At 39.7% G+C, this 12931-nt stretch overlaps 1 protein-coding gene across 1 annotated transcript in view; it reads left to right on the forward strand.

Annotated features, from left to right (window-relative positions):
- The first annotated feature begins 2481 nt into the window (after positions 1-2481).
- The window catches only part of CUNH5orf63 (chromosome unknown C5orf63 homolog), a 42554-nt gene continuing 32104 nt past the window's right edge, over positions 2482-12931 (forward strand). The window contains exon 1 of the mRNA XM_037728672.1: positions 2482-2609. The gene's annotated coding sequence lies outside the window, so the exon portion shown is untranslated. The remainder of the gene's footprint in view (positions 2610-12931) is intronic.

A 12931-nucleotide genomic window follows, 5' to 3' on the forward strand; every position in this document is an offset into this window, starting at 1 on the left:
CTCAGCCAATTCCCTGGACTCAGTTGACATGCATGGCCAGTTTTCTCTTGTGATTAATTACACTCACTTTTGCAAGAGGATTAATTCACTTTTTAGAGAGCTTTTCTGATTTTCTGCTATTAAAAAGCCAATCTCAGCAATCCCTCTAGCTCAGAAGGAATAGGGTCCAGTTCAGTGTGGGTAATCAAAATTGTCGGAGTTCATGGCTTATAAGAGAGCATGGTTACAAATAGAAGGAAGCATGTATGTGGTAGCAGGGAGGGTTGCATGTGCATGTGTCTGTAGATTCATGTAATATGCATATACGTGAGCATAAGTATAAATCTTACACAATTATAATTTTTCTCATTAAGGTGACTATATGTCCCTTTTTTCATGGTTACCACCTATTTCAAAAACCTACTAAATTAAATGTACAAGCAAATCAGGTACTGCACATTTTAGATAATAATACAGTCAAAAAGAGGAGCAGATAATTGGAGACATATTCACAATTAGATATAACTCTCTTCAAACAAAGAAAGACCCCCAGTTAATTAATGTTTGTCAAGTACTTTAAAATCATGTAATTCAACATTCTAGACATTCCCACCTAAAGACAGGAAGACAAAGGGGGTGGGGAAGCAGCTTAGACTGGCTCTGGGTCTTGTCTTGCTCAGTTATTCATCAGATTCACAAAGGGGGAGGGAAAAAACATACGCACATGAAGTAGCTGGAGCTAAATTTCCTTAAAAGCTATTGCTCTGTCTCTTCCTCTCATTTTTCTTTATGAGTGAATGGGGAATAATTCTTCTGAGAAGCATTTCACAGGAGCACAAACATCAATTCTTAATTATTACTATCACGATTTGTTATTTATTGAACATCAACAGTGCATTAGATATTGTACAAAACACAAATAGCTTCAAATCTTAAATCAAGATGGTTCACTTGGAAATGTGGGTCTTCAGCTGTTTTTCTGTTTTTGTTTTTGGTTTCTTGGATGGGTTCTTGGGCAGTGAACTGGATAATGAGGTGCTGCCTGCCTTGGAGGGAAGCATATTCCTAGCACTTAGGCTTTATCACCCATAGCTTAGGTAAGAGCAGAGCACTTACCAGAGACTCAAAGACTCCAAGCTAGGGAATGGACACTGAAGGATGTCACATCCAGTAGCCTCCAAACTCAGCTGACAATGTCCCATCTTAGTACAGTATTTGAGTAGGCACCTTGTTATTTTTGTATATCCACTTGCAAGTTATGTACACATACTATGGTACTGACACATTATGAGCATTATAACACATCCACAATAATTTAAAAGATCACGTGAAGATAAACTATTTTACAACAATTTTTGTTTTATTGTATTTTATACAAAGAGTTTTTGCTCTCACTAAAAAGCTGCCAGCACTGACAACATTTCTTTACTGAAAATAATGCAGTTGACTATGCTTCATTACAAAAAAAAATCTTGATTTAGTTCCTTGTGATAAATGAGTCTGAAAGTTTGGTGCAGACTTAATGGTTGTCATTGCTGAGAAAGATGCTTCTCCAAAATACGTCGATGCAAATGTGGGAAAGATGCATTGTTGGCTGGGCTTACTAAATCGTGAAATTTATTTTTGCTTGCATCCACCAATTATGAGAAAGTTATTTTTTTAAGTTTTCAAATGAATTTCATTTTTTCCTGCTCTATCCTTTGTTCTTGCCAGCAAATTAGAACTTAATGTATTTTTATATGTTTAATAAATGGATTCTTCAAAATATCCTGAAACTCTTCACCTTAAAATCTGTTTTATTACTACGTTTTCTAAGTTTACAATGTTCTGATTGTTAAAGGCTGTACACTTACACAACTTTGGCAACAAAAATAACATTAACAATGGAAACATTTTCAGTCATTATTTTCAAAATGCTTTTATCATAGCACAGGTTTTTGGTTTTCTTTTTTCAAAAAGCAACTGATTTCTCACCTTAGAGAAATAAATTAGTTTGTTTGACTGAGAAAGAGTCTTCCTTTAAACCCCACTCTTTCACTGATTAACTGAGTGATCTTGGGGAAGTCACTTTGTCTTTCTAAGCCTTAGTTTCCTCATCTGTAAAATGGAGTTAATGGTCCCTTCTTTTTAAGACTATTGATGAGTCAATGACTTAACCCACTTAAAGCAGAACATGCCTGGTCCATGTATTTAAGTGGGACCATTAAGTGTGTTTATTTGTTCAAAATGGTATCAGAAGTCTACTATTATCGGACACTTATCACAGGAGGTCGGCATACTTGCATGATCGCACATGTCTCTTTTTAAAAGAAAAAAAAAGTACAACTTTAAGTTAGACTATGCTTTATTTCACTCCAAGATAACCGCAAACCTCTTTGTGACACAACAATTGTCATGTTTATTTCCCATTTCATTTAAGCTAGTGTAAAGATAATACTATTTGCAATTCTGTAATTTAAGATACATTTCTTCAACAGGGCACAAACTACAGATGTATGGAAACAAGCAAATATAAATGAAGAAAGGTAGATCCTGCTGCAGCGTTCCATGTTGGAGGACCCCTGCTCTTGCTGCAGTGTCCTGTGTGACCTCTCAGACGTGGCACGAGACTGATTCACTAGACATCAAATGTTAGTAAGCCAACTTTCTTTTTATGCTCTTAGATAGAATATAAATATCAAGGGAATTTAATGTATCTTGTGCCCTCCACTGTGGAGTTCACCACTCTGGCCTAGCGATTTCCTAACAAGGATTCTCTAGATACTACCAGACCTACTAAATCAGACTCCTTGGGTGAGGTCTGCTTCTCCACCAGCTCCCAGCCTGCTGGCGTCTGACAACTCGATGACACTAACTTCCCCACATGGGTGGCTCCTTTACAGCAGCCTTGACAGGTGCTCTTATTCTTGAACATTTCTGATGATGAAGAGCTTATTACCTCCCAGTGTGGTCCAGCTCATTTTTGGACTCCTGTAATTGCCAGAAACCATGTTCTTCTGCCTCCCCTCTAGCTCTACCCACTGGTATAAGTATTTTGCTCTCTGGTGTTACACAGAAAATTATTCACCATCTCTTCCCCTGTTCTCCCTCTCTCCTCCCTAGACCCTTAAATCAATTCCCAATTGACTTGGTTCCTAGAATGTTTCTCCCACCCCAATTCCCTTCCCCTGGCTGATCCCTTCCTTGGAAATATTGCTTAATATCCTGTGTGTCATCAGGCCAGGGAAGAGTACTGTGGGTGTGTGGCTTCCTCTGATTGCTGCTGCAATGGGACTGTTAATGCCAAAGAGATTCATCATCACCAGCTGAGATTTCCCTGCTCTCTCCAATTGGGTGCTTCATATAAAGGCAGCACATACATTCATGAATAGTAGAAATATCTTGCATAATTGAGTTGAAAGATTTTCAAAGTCTCCATGATATGCCCTCTGTGTCTACACATACATAATATACTGGCTCATGGTGCAAAGTCCTAAAGATATGACATTCTGAATTTTGTGTTTTTATCTTCATGTTGTTTCTTACCATTAAAAATATGGAATCGGGCAGGGTGCGGTGGCTCACACCTGTAATTCCAGCAATTTGGGAGCCTGAGCCAGGCAGAACACTTGAGATCAGGAGTTCAAGACCAGCCTGGCCAACAATGGTGAAAGCCCATCTTTACTGAAAATACAAAATTAGGCAGGCATGGTGGCTGGTGCCTGTAATCCCAGCTACTCGGGAGGCTGAGGCAGGAGAATCGCTTGAATCCGGGAGGCGGAGGATGTAGTGAGTCAACATTGTGCTACTGCACTCCAGCCTGGGCAACAGAGCAAGACTCCATCTCAAAAAAAAAAAAAAAAAAAATGGCATCAGGACAAACTGAACCTAAGATCATGTCAATTGGTACCATGTAGGCCCACCTCTACTGTGTGACTTTCAGCAGGACACTTACTCTTTTTGTACCTCTCAACCCTTAACAAATAAAATGAGATTATTAGTTCCTAACCTCCTGACCTCAGAAAATTTTAGCAAGAATTAAATGAGTTACAAATTGTGAAAATTTTTTACAATCGCTTTTAAAAATAGAATGTATATATTACTACCGTTATTATTACTATGTAAGCTGTAGGCACTTAATAAATATTAATGGGGAAATGAAACAGATAAATGATAGAGAAAGGACTGAATAATAACAAGAAGGAAGATCAGAGCGAGATAAGACATAACATCAATTCAAACTCTTGGCACCTTAAGCCATTGTCTGTCGCTGGTGGCAACACAGAAAGAATCACAGTACTTTAAGTCCAGGACAGTGTTTAAAGAATTCAGGGCTTACTTTCTGGCAAGGGATCATCTCACCCATGATTTCTAAAGCTCCATGCAGTTAATGAGGCATCTAGTAGCACCTGCTCAGAATATACCCAGAAAGAAATGTAATGGGGAAGAGGCAGGAGCTAAGAGGCAAGGCTCACATTCATCAATACACATTGCTAGTCTTCCGAGGATAGCAAAATATTTAACTGCCGGGCAAGCAAATCCCATTTGACTGTTTAAGTAAGAGGTAATGATTAATATCAAGCTAAAAGTATGTGCCTTTCTACATTTTATTATATAAAATACACTAATGGCATATATATGAAATAAAATTGCATTTTCAACAAGTTTTTCATTCTCCCGTGAACTAAGTGTCACAGGATATTTGTTCCTATGCATTTAGTCATCCATCCATTTATTCAAACAAACATCTCTGAAGTGAATATTCTGTGCTCGGCTTTGTCCTAGGTATAGCAGGACTAAAAGATGAATAACCTTGTAGGCTGGGCATAGGAGACACACACACATACACAGTGAGAGAGAGAGATTGATTTAAATGAACTATGATGTGACTGAACACAAGCAGGTGACTCACGGTGCAGAGGGCCTTACAGGTGATCTTTGAGCAGCAGATCAGTCAGGACTCAGTTGCAGATCAGAGAAACCATTCTAGTAAGCTGAAGTAGAAAAGGATTTAATACAGGAAATTAGGTGCTAACAAAATCTTTGAAAGGTCAAGAAAAGCAGTCTCTGCAAACCTGGAGAAATGTGTCCTAGAACAATAATGCAGAGCTGGACTCCCAAGTGGAGCTGCCTTCTCTGCCACATTCGGGAAGCTTGAAAATCAAAAGGCTGACAGGGCAACCATTGGCTCCAGGAATACACCTCATTTGCAATTCTTTATGGATACAGTTGTTGGTTCCTGTTAGATCCTTGCTGGGGGGAAAAATAAAGGCTAACAGACCACGCTGCTCTTGCCATTTAACTCAGTTCTGAATTTAAGTCTCGTGTGAATGCATCTGATTAGCAGAGCCCTAAATCATATTCGGAATCTCTGCAGTACAGAAACCCCAGGAAGAAGGTTTGAGTAGCCACCAGGGAGGCTGTTTAGCTCACCAGGCTCAGCAGAAAATGTAAAGATGAAGCAATATTAGGGTAAAGAAGGGGAAAGGACTGAAGCTAAGAGGAACAGCATGTGCAAGATACTAACCAGTACTGGACCTATGCCCTTGATGATCTACGAACAGAACCAGAGAGAGTACTTGAAATGTCAAAATCTTTTTGGTCATCCTTGTTACTGAGATTATAATACTAACATCAAATCCATATGAGTGCTCTGGTACTGGAAATATGAACTCAGAGTCAAGAGACAGCAATGTAATGCTATTCTCGACTCTGCCAGTAACAACGTCCCTTGGGAGGTCACTTAACATGTCTGGCTTCATTTTTCCCATCTGTAAGGTAGAAATAGTTTCCATTATTCTCTTCTAACAGGAAGTAATAAGAAATAGAAACATCAAAACTCTTATCTTGGTGTGAGTGGTTATACACATACTAGTTAGACATCCTACTTAATGGAGGAAAGAGGGATCCTCACAGTGTGTGCAGGGACTCCCTTTTGACTAATAAATTCCTTTCCTAATAATACAGTATTGCAGTTTTGCTAGGATAATGTTAGAACAGTGGCTACCCAATAAATGCTCATTGGTATGAGATTAAAATGTAATAATTCTAGAATTCAGTTTTCTTTGGAAATGCAGAACTTTTCCCAGCTTTCCTCTCATGATTTGTAGAAAACTGTAATTCCACAGCACATGTTGACTGGCAAGGTAAATAAGTGAGAGAGCCAGAGCTTCGCATTGTTTGCTGGGCCTTGTGCTCAGCCAACATGAGGGCTTGGCAAGCAGAGTTGCCTTCCATTTCACACATTTCATGAATATGTAATTCATCTAGTCACAATAGACGTATTTCATGCAGTTTGGAAAGCCACATGTGATTTCCTTGCTCTAATGGCCTCTTCTGCCCCTGCTTAGAAACAGAGAGGTTCAGCAGCTGTTGAAGGTCAAGCTACCACTGGGTTACTGAGTTACAGCACACAGCAATGGTGGAGACCACGTGGCGTTTAAATTACCTGCAGAAGTACAGGCGGCATGCCATGGAGAACTATCTTTAAATACCCTCTCTCTCTTTTCTTGAGACCAAGAGGAAAGAGGAGTCCAAGCAAGCTATGAGAGATAATATACAACTAGATATAGATAAGCTTTTAAGACAGGCACTGGGCAGAGAAAATATGACACATGTAGGAAGGATTCCATTTAGTTAGATTTTCTCCCTCATCATCTACACTTATGTGAGAATCAATGATGATCAGAAAAAAATAGTGCTAAATCAAGAAGCCACAAATAACCCTAGAGTAAGACCCGATGGCAAAGAAACTGTGAGTGTCTTCAAGGTGACCATCTAGCTCATGATAGTGGAAGGGAACAGTAAGTCTGGGTTTTGACCTTCCCCAGATCTAGATGGAGGCAGCCCGTAACACATGTCTCTGCTGTTTCTCCATTTCCTCATTTTTGTATACAAACACACACACACACACACACACAAACACACACACACACACACACACATGCCTGGGAAGAGAGAAGAATATCATAGAAATGTTCTATGTGTTAACCAATTAACAATTACAAAATAAGAAATATGACTATATGATAATTGAATTGCCACCAGCAGTACAAGGGGGCAAGGCCAGTTTCATGTGTTTCTTAGATTAACTTTCTTTTTGCCACCAAACTTATCCCTTACTCCTGTCTTGTCTCTTTAACTAATGTGAATAACTGATCCCCACTTTCTAACATTCATACCTGTCTAAGTATTGGTATCCTTCAGTCTTCCTGCTTTTCCCACTCTTGGAAGCTACTAAAAAAGTAGCTACTACTCTTGATTTTATAAAGAGCCTTTTAAATGTATTACCATTTCAAGAGATTTCTTCAGAATCCTGGCCAACTTTGACTTGCTCTTATTAAAAAATGGAAATGTTTAAAACTTAAGAATGCTTTATATCTGCAAGGTAATGAGCACCAATGTAGCTAGTTCAAGCTGAGATTTTTTCTCTCCCTCTGTTTTAATCTTTCTAACATATGGTAACCATTTAGAGTTTACACAGAGCTTTGAAAAGATGGTCTTGGGCTTGGGGTATGGTAGAAGCCAGGGTGCCATAGAAGACTGGCACCTTTTATATTGGCAGAATAACTGTCTTTAAAGGGTTGTTGTGAGGACTAATAAGTGCAGAGCAGGAATTATGGAAACGAACCAGCCCTGTACAGAACTAGAGAGCCTGACACTTGGCATAGGCCTTGGGTCAGAGGGAACTTCAGAGGCCATTCCTCCAGCATTCTCTGGGCCGTCTCAGGACTCCTGAGACGTGAGGGCCTCTATTGAGGACACCTTCCCTCAGCATGCAGGAGTCATGCAGACATGACTTGGTTCGAGTGAGAAACCAGCTGGTTCTCAGAGGCTTAAGAGGATGACCGTGAGGTTCACCAACAGGACCCGTCTTTTCTCAGCAGCCAGAGAACACAAATTTCCCTGACATAATGCAGGAGAGTGGATGGTTTAGCCAGTTCCTTCAGGGGTAAAGTAGAGCAGTATCCACCTGTTCTAACCAACAATCCATGCAGAATGCACAAAGTGGGAGAAGACCCTAAAAGTTTCTTGCCTAAATATGCAAATACAGCATCGTATTGTATTCACAGACTCTGGATAGTTGCCCACTTTTCATTTTATTTTGCCTGGGCAGCCTAAGTGCTCATGACATAAGTGAGATGTGAAAGATTCTACAGAGGCCGGATGTATTAGCCACCAATAATACCTTTGCCAACTGCAAATTTTCTCATTTTCCTTGAGCTGCTTACAGAACAAACAAAGAAACCCTGCTTTATTAATTATTTTAACCATTTGCCAGTTACTTAGGTTTTAATGAGGGTTTGATATGCTTTAAAACCACATTTGTGTTAAATACCAACGTCAGTGAAGCACAGAAATGAAGGAAAGGGCTGCGGCATAGGACTGTAGTTCATGGAGATAGTAGTTCTTCCCCCGCTTCAGGATATTTCATTCTGAGGACTTGAAGCTATTATTAAGATTGTCTTCCCTTCCAGGCCTCAAGGATGGATTTAATTTTGTACAACTCTCTGACTTGATGGCTAATAGCAATAATGCTAAACACAAACATCTGGACTCACTGCATGAAATCGTTTCCTTTGTTTTGAGACTCAAACCACCAACCTGAGTGAATGGCATGGAAGAGCTTCAGTGCCTCAGCCACTGATCCAGAAATAAAACTTAACGTCTTACTGAAGTAAGAAGGGAAACTGACAAGACCTGAAAACTGAACTTCAGGGAACAGTCTCCCACCATCAAAGTGATCATCTGTTTGGAATTTTTATATTTGGAAAATGGTAGGTCAAGAGAGGCAAAATGCGGGATTTGGGGTGTGTTTTTTTAAGTAATTCGTAAGCACTCTAAATATAGCTAAAACCCTGTACTGTACCCTCAAAGGGCTGACAGCACCAAATGAAGAGGAAGATTTTTCATAACTATATTTGAAACCCTGGCCCTTGCCCAACAAGGTGGAGATAAGGTTTCCAACCCCCCAGATTGTGGAAATATCTGGGAGACCAGGACACAGGCGCAGTGGTTTACAGTCACAGGATTACTTTTTCTCCCCCAGCTTTCCGACATCGATTGAATTGTTCTCTGGAGGTTTCCTATGATTGCATCCTTTATGTCAGTGAAGCTAACATGGAACCCAAGTCCTTCCTGTTAATCACCCTTGTCCTCTGCCCCCTCATCTCCTCCATCAAAGCATCAACAAACACATGTGTAACAGAAGTGTCACTGAAAAGGTAGGAGTCATCACTCTGGGCACAGTGGGGAGACATTTTGTAGGTAGTCATGTCTTATACAGGAAGAAAGATATTCATTTGTTTTGGGATCAGATCTTTATTTATTTTTATAATTTTAACTTTTATTTTTGATTCAAGGGGTACATGTGCAGGCTTTTTTACATGGGTATATTTTGTGACACAGAGGTTTGGAGTACAAATGATCCCATCACACAGGTAGTAAGTACAGTACCCAACAGGTAGTTTTTCAACCCTTATCCGCTCTCTCTCTCCCAGCTGTAATAGTCCCCAGAGTCCATTATTCCCAGCTTTATGTTCATTTGTACCCAATGTTTAGCTACCAATTATAAATAAGAACATGCAGTATTTGGCTTTCTGTTCCTGCATTAGTTCACTTGGGATGATGGCCTCCAGCTGCATCCATGTTGTAGCAAAGGACATGATTTCATTCTCTTTTATGGTTGCGTGGTATTCCGTGGTGTATATGTACCACATTTTCTTTATCCAAGCCACCACTGATGAACACCTAGGTTGATTCCATGTATTTGTTATTGTGAATAGTGCTTCAATGAACATATGAGTGCATGTGTCTTTTTGATATAATGATTTATTTTCCTTTGAGTATATACTCAGTAATAGGATTACTGGATCCAAAGGTAGTTCTAAGTCCTTGGAGAAATCTCCAAACTGCTTTCCACAGTGGCTGAACTAATTTACATTCCCACCAGCAGTGTATAAGCATTCCCTTTTCTCCACAGCCTTGCCGCCCTTGTTATTTTTTTCACTTTTTAATAGCTATTTTGACTGGTGTGCAGTGGTATCTCATTGTGGTTTTGATTTTCATTTCTTTGATGATTAGTGATGTTGAGCATTTTTTCATGTCTGTTGGCTACTTCTATGCCTTCAAAAAGCACTTTAAAATGTATTATTAGTCCTCTCAGCCATTCCACCACCAGCAATTTCTTAATGGCTGTAGCCACCCTAACCCCTTAACATCTCATGATTTTTTTTATCCTTCCTACCTCTCTCTGTTTATACCTGCTATGGGTTGAATTGTGTCCCCCAAAAGGATATACTCAAGTCCTAACCTCCAGTGCATGTGAATGGGACCTTATTTAGAAACAGGGTCTTTGTAGATGCAAGTAAGTTAAGATGAAGTAATTTAGGTGGACCCTAATCGAATTTGACTGGCAACTTTATAAGAAAAGGAGAAGATGCACAGACAGAGACACACAAGGAGGATGCCATGTGACAAGTGGCAGGGCTGGAGGCATGCAGTTGCAAACCGAGGAATACCAGGGATTGCTCAGGCACCAGGAGTAGCCAGGAAGAGGCAAGGAAAAATTCTATCCAGAGCTTTATAGAGGGAGCATGGCCCTGCTGACACCTTGATTTCAGACATCTAACCTCCACAGTGGAGATAATAAATGTCTGTTATTTTAAGCCACTCAGTTTGTGGTACTTTGTTAAGGCAGACCTAGAAAACCAATACAATACTCCCCTTCCTTCTCTTTCACTCCCTTTTATTTTCTCAGCAGAGATATTTAGCATCTCTTTGTTATCTCAACACCTATCCTCAGATCTTCATTGCTGACCCACAAGCTGCTGATAAATGTATTTTCCTGAATGAGGACAGTTTCTCTCTAAGAGAAATTCTGATGGCAGAGGTCAAGAAAAAGATTTTTTTTTTCTCTCCGTTACCTATAGTGTATTTAGATTAGGAAAACATACAATCCAAGTGCCCAAATTGAATTTGGGGGACTAAACTCTACAAATTGGCTGTTGCTCTTGATCAAATAAGCACACTCCTGCTTCACATGTATTGGGAGCTTCCCGTCGTCAATAGAGATGAAGACCTCCTGCTTGTCAGAGCCCGGAAATCTTCATGACTGTGGCCTCTACTTCCCTCTGCCTCATCCAGGACTGCTCCCCAGCTGCCACTCTCTGCTCCACTCACACTGCCTTCTTTCAGTTCCTCATTCTCAACACATCCTCCTTCCACCCTCACACCATTGACCCTGCTTCTCCTGCTGCCTGGAACACTTTTCTCCAGATTCCCACCCCAGCCCATCTCTGAGGTAACTCTAATCATCTTAGGTCAACAGTCAAGTCCTTTCCTAACGTCACAGGACTGGGATGTATATATCACATCCCCTAATCACAGACTTTTATGGCACCCACCGCTTTTCTTTAGTAATATTTATTCGTTGTTAATTACAACAGAAGCTCTCTTAATTCAGCACCACAGGGAATTAAGTGATGCTTTCACATCCCTTCGTAAAACGTATTGATGGATTGCCCAGATCACGATCAAACACTTGTGGCTTCTGCCACCTGGTAACCTCAAGGCCTCTACTCCCACCAGCTGAGCTTATGCTTACTAAGAGTGGGTTGTTTTTGTTCCCAAACCTGTTTATGGCAGTTGTATGTATTACTATAATTACGTAGTTTAATTAAATATCACATAAACTGATCAAATATGAGCATAAAAAGAGAGTTACTGTTTCTATGAAAGCTCAGTTAAATGCTTTGGAAAGACCTGAAAAGCTGGGGGGAAATAATTGCTCTTAAATTAGTTGTAGTCAAGACAAGTGTAAAAGATTGGGGAAAAAAAATAAAAATCTTAGTGAATTTAAATGGCTTCACAAGTGTCTTTAGGTTTTCCCTTCACGTTACAGTATCTGAAACTGGAAATTGTAGATGATATGTATATCCCATCATTTTGAGTGGGCTTTATGCAAGAATGTTAACAGAAAATTTCAATGACCAGACAGATCCTAAAAGAAAGCACCTTGGCTCTATCAAATTTAGCAAGTAAAAACCATATCTATATGATTAAAAATATACATATTGAATCATATACATACTTCCCACTTTAACTGCATTTTCCAATTAACTAGTTAGCAGTCTTACTCCCATTGGAAAATGGGTTTTCAACAGTAAATACTTACTGACATAATCATTTCATTAATATTTGACTGTGAGCTCTATTACAAGAGGTACATGTGTATGGTTCAACACTAAAATTCCAAGCTGTTCAATATAGTATTAGAAGTTCTAGCCAGAGCAATCAGGCAAGAAAAAGAAATAAAGGGCATTCAAATAGGAAAGGAGGAAGTCAAATTGTCTCTATATGCAGACGACATGATTGTATATCTAGAAGACCCGATCGTCCCAGCCCCAAATCTCCTGAAACTGATAAGCAAGTTCAGCAAAGTCTCAGGATACAAAATCAATGTGCAAAAATCACATGTATTCCTATACACCAATAACAAACTTAAAGAGAGCCAAATCAAGAGCAAACTTCTGTTCACAATTGCCACAAAGAGAATAAAATACCTAGGAATACAACTAACAAGGAACGTAAAGGACTTCTTCAAGGAGAATTACAAGCCACTGCTCAACGAAATAAGAGAGGACACAAACAGATGGAGAAACATTCCATGTTCATGGTTAGAAAGAATCAATATCGTGAAAATGGCCATACTGCCCAAAGTCATTTACAGATTCAATGCTATCCCCATCAAGCTACCAATGACCTTCTTCACAGAACTGGAAAAAAACACCTTAAACTTCATATGGAACCAAAAGAGAGCCCGCATAGCCAAGTCGATTCTAAGCAAAAAGAACAAAGCGGGAGGCATCACACTACCGGACTTCAAACTATACTACAGGGTTACAGTAATCAAAACAGCATGGTACTGGTACCAAAACAGAGATATAGACCAATGGAACAGAACAGAGGTCTC

Source organism: Cebus imitator, unplaced genomic scaffold (assembly GCF_001604975.1).
Source record: "Cebus imitator isolate Cc_AM_T3 unplaced genomic scaffold, Cebus_imitator-1.0 Scaffold275, whole genome shotgun sequence".
NCBI lineage: Eukaryota > Metazoa > Chordata > Mammalia > Primates > Cebidae > Cebus > Cebus imitator.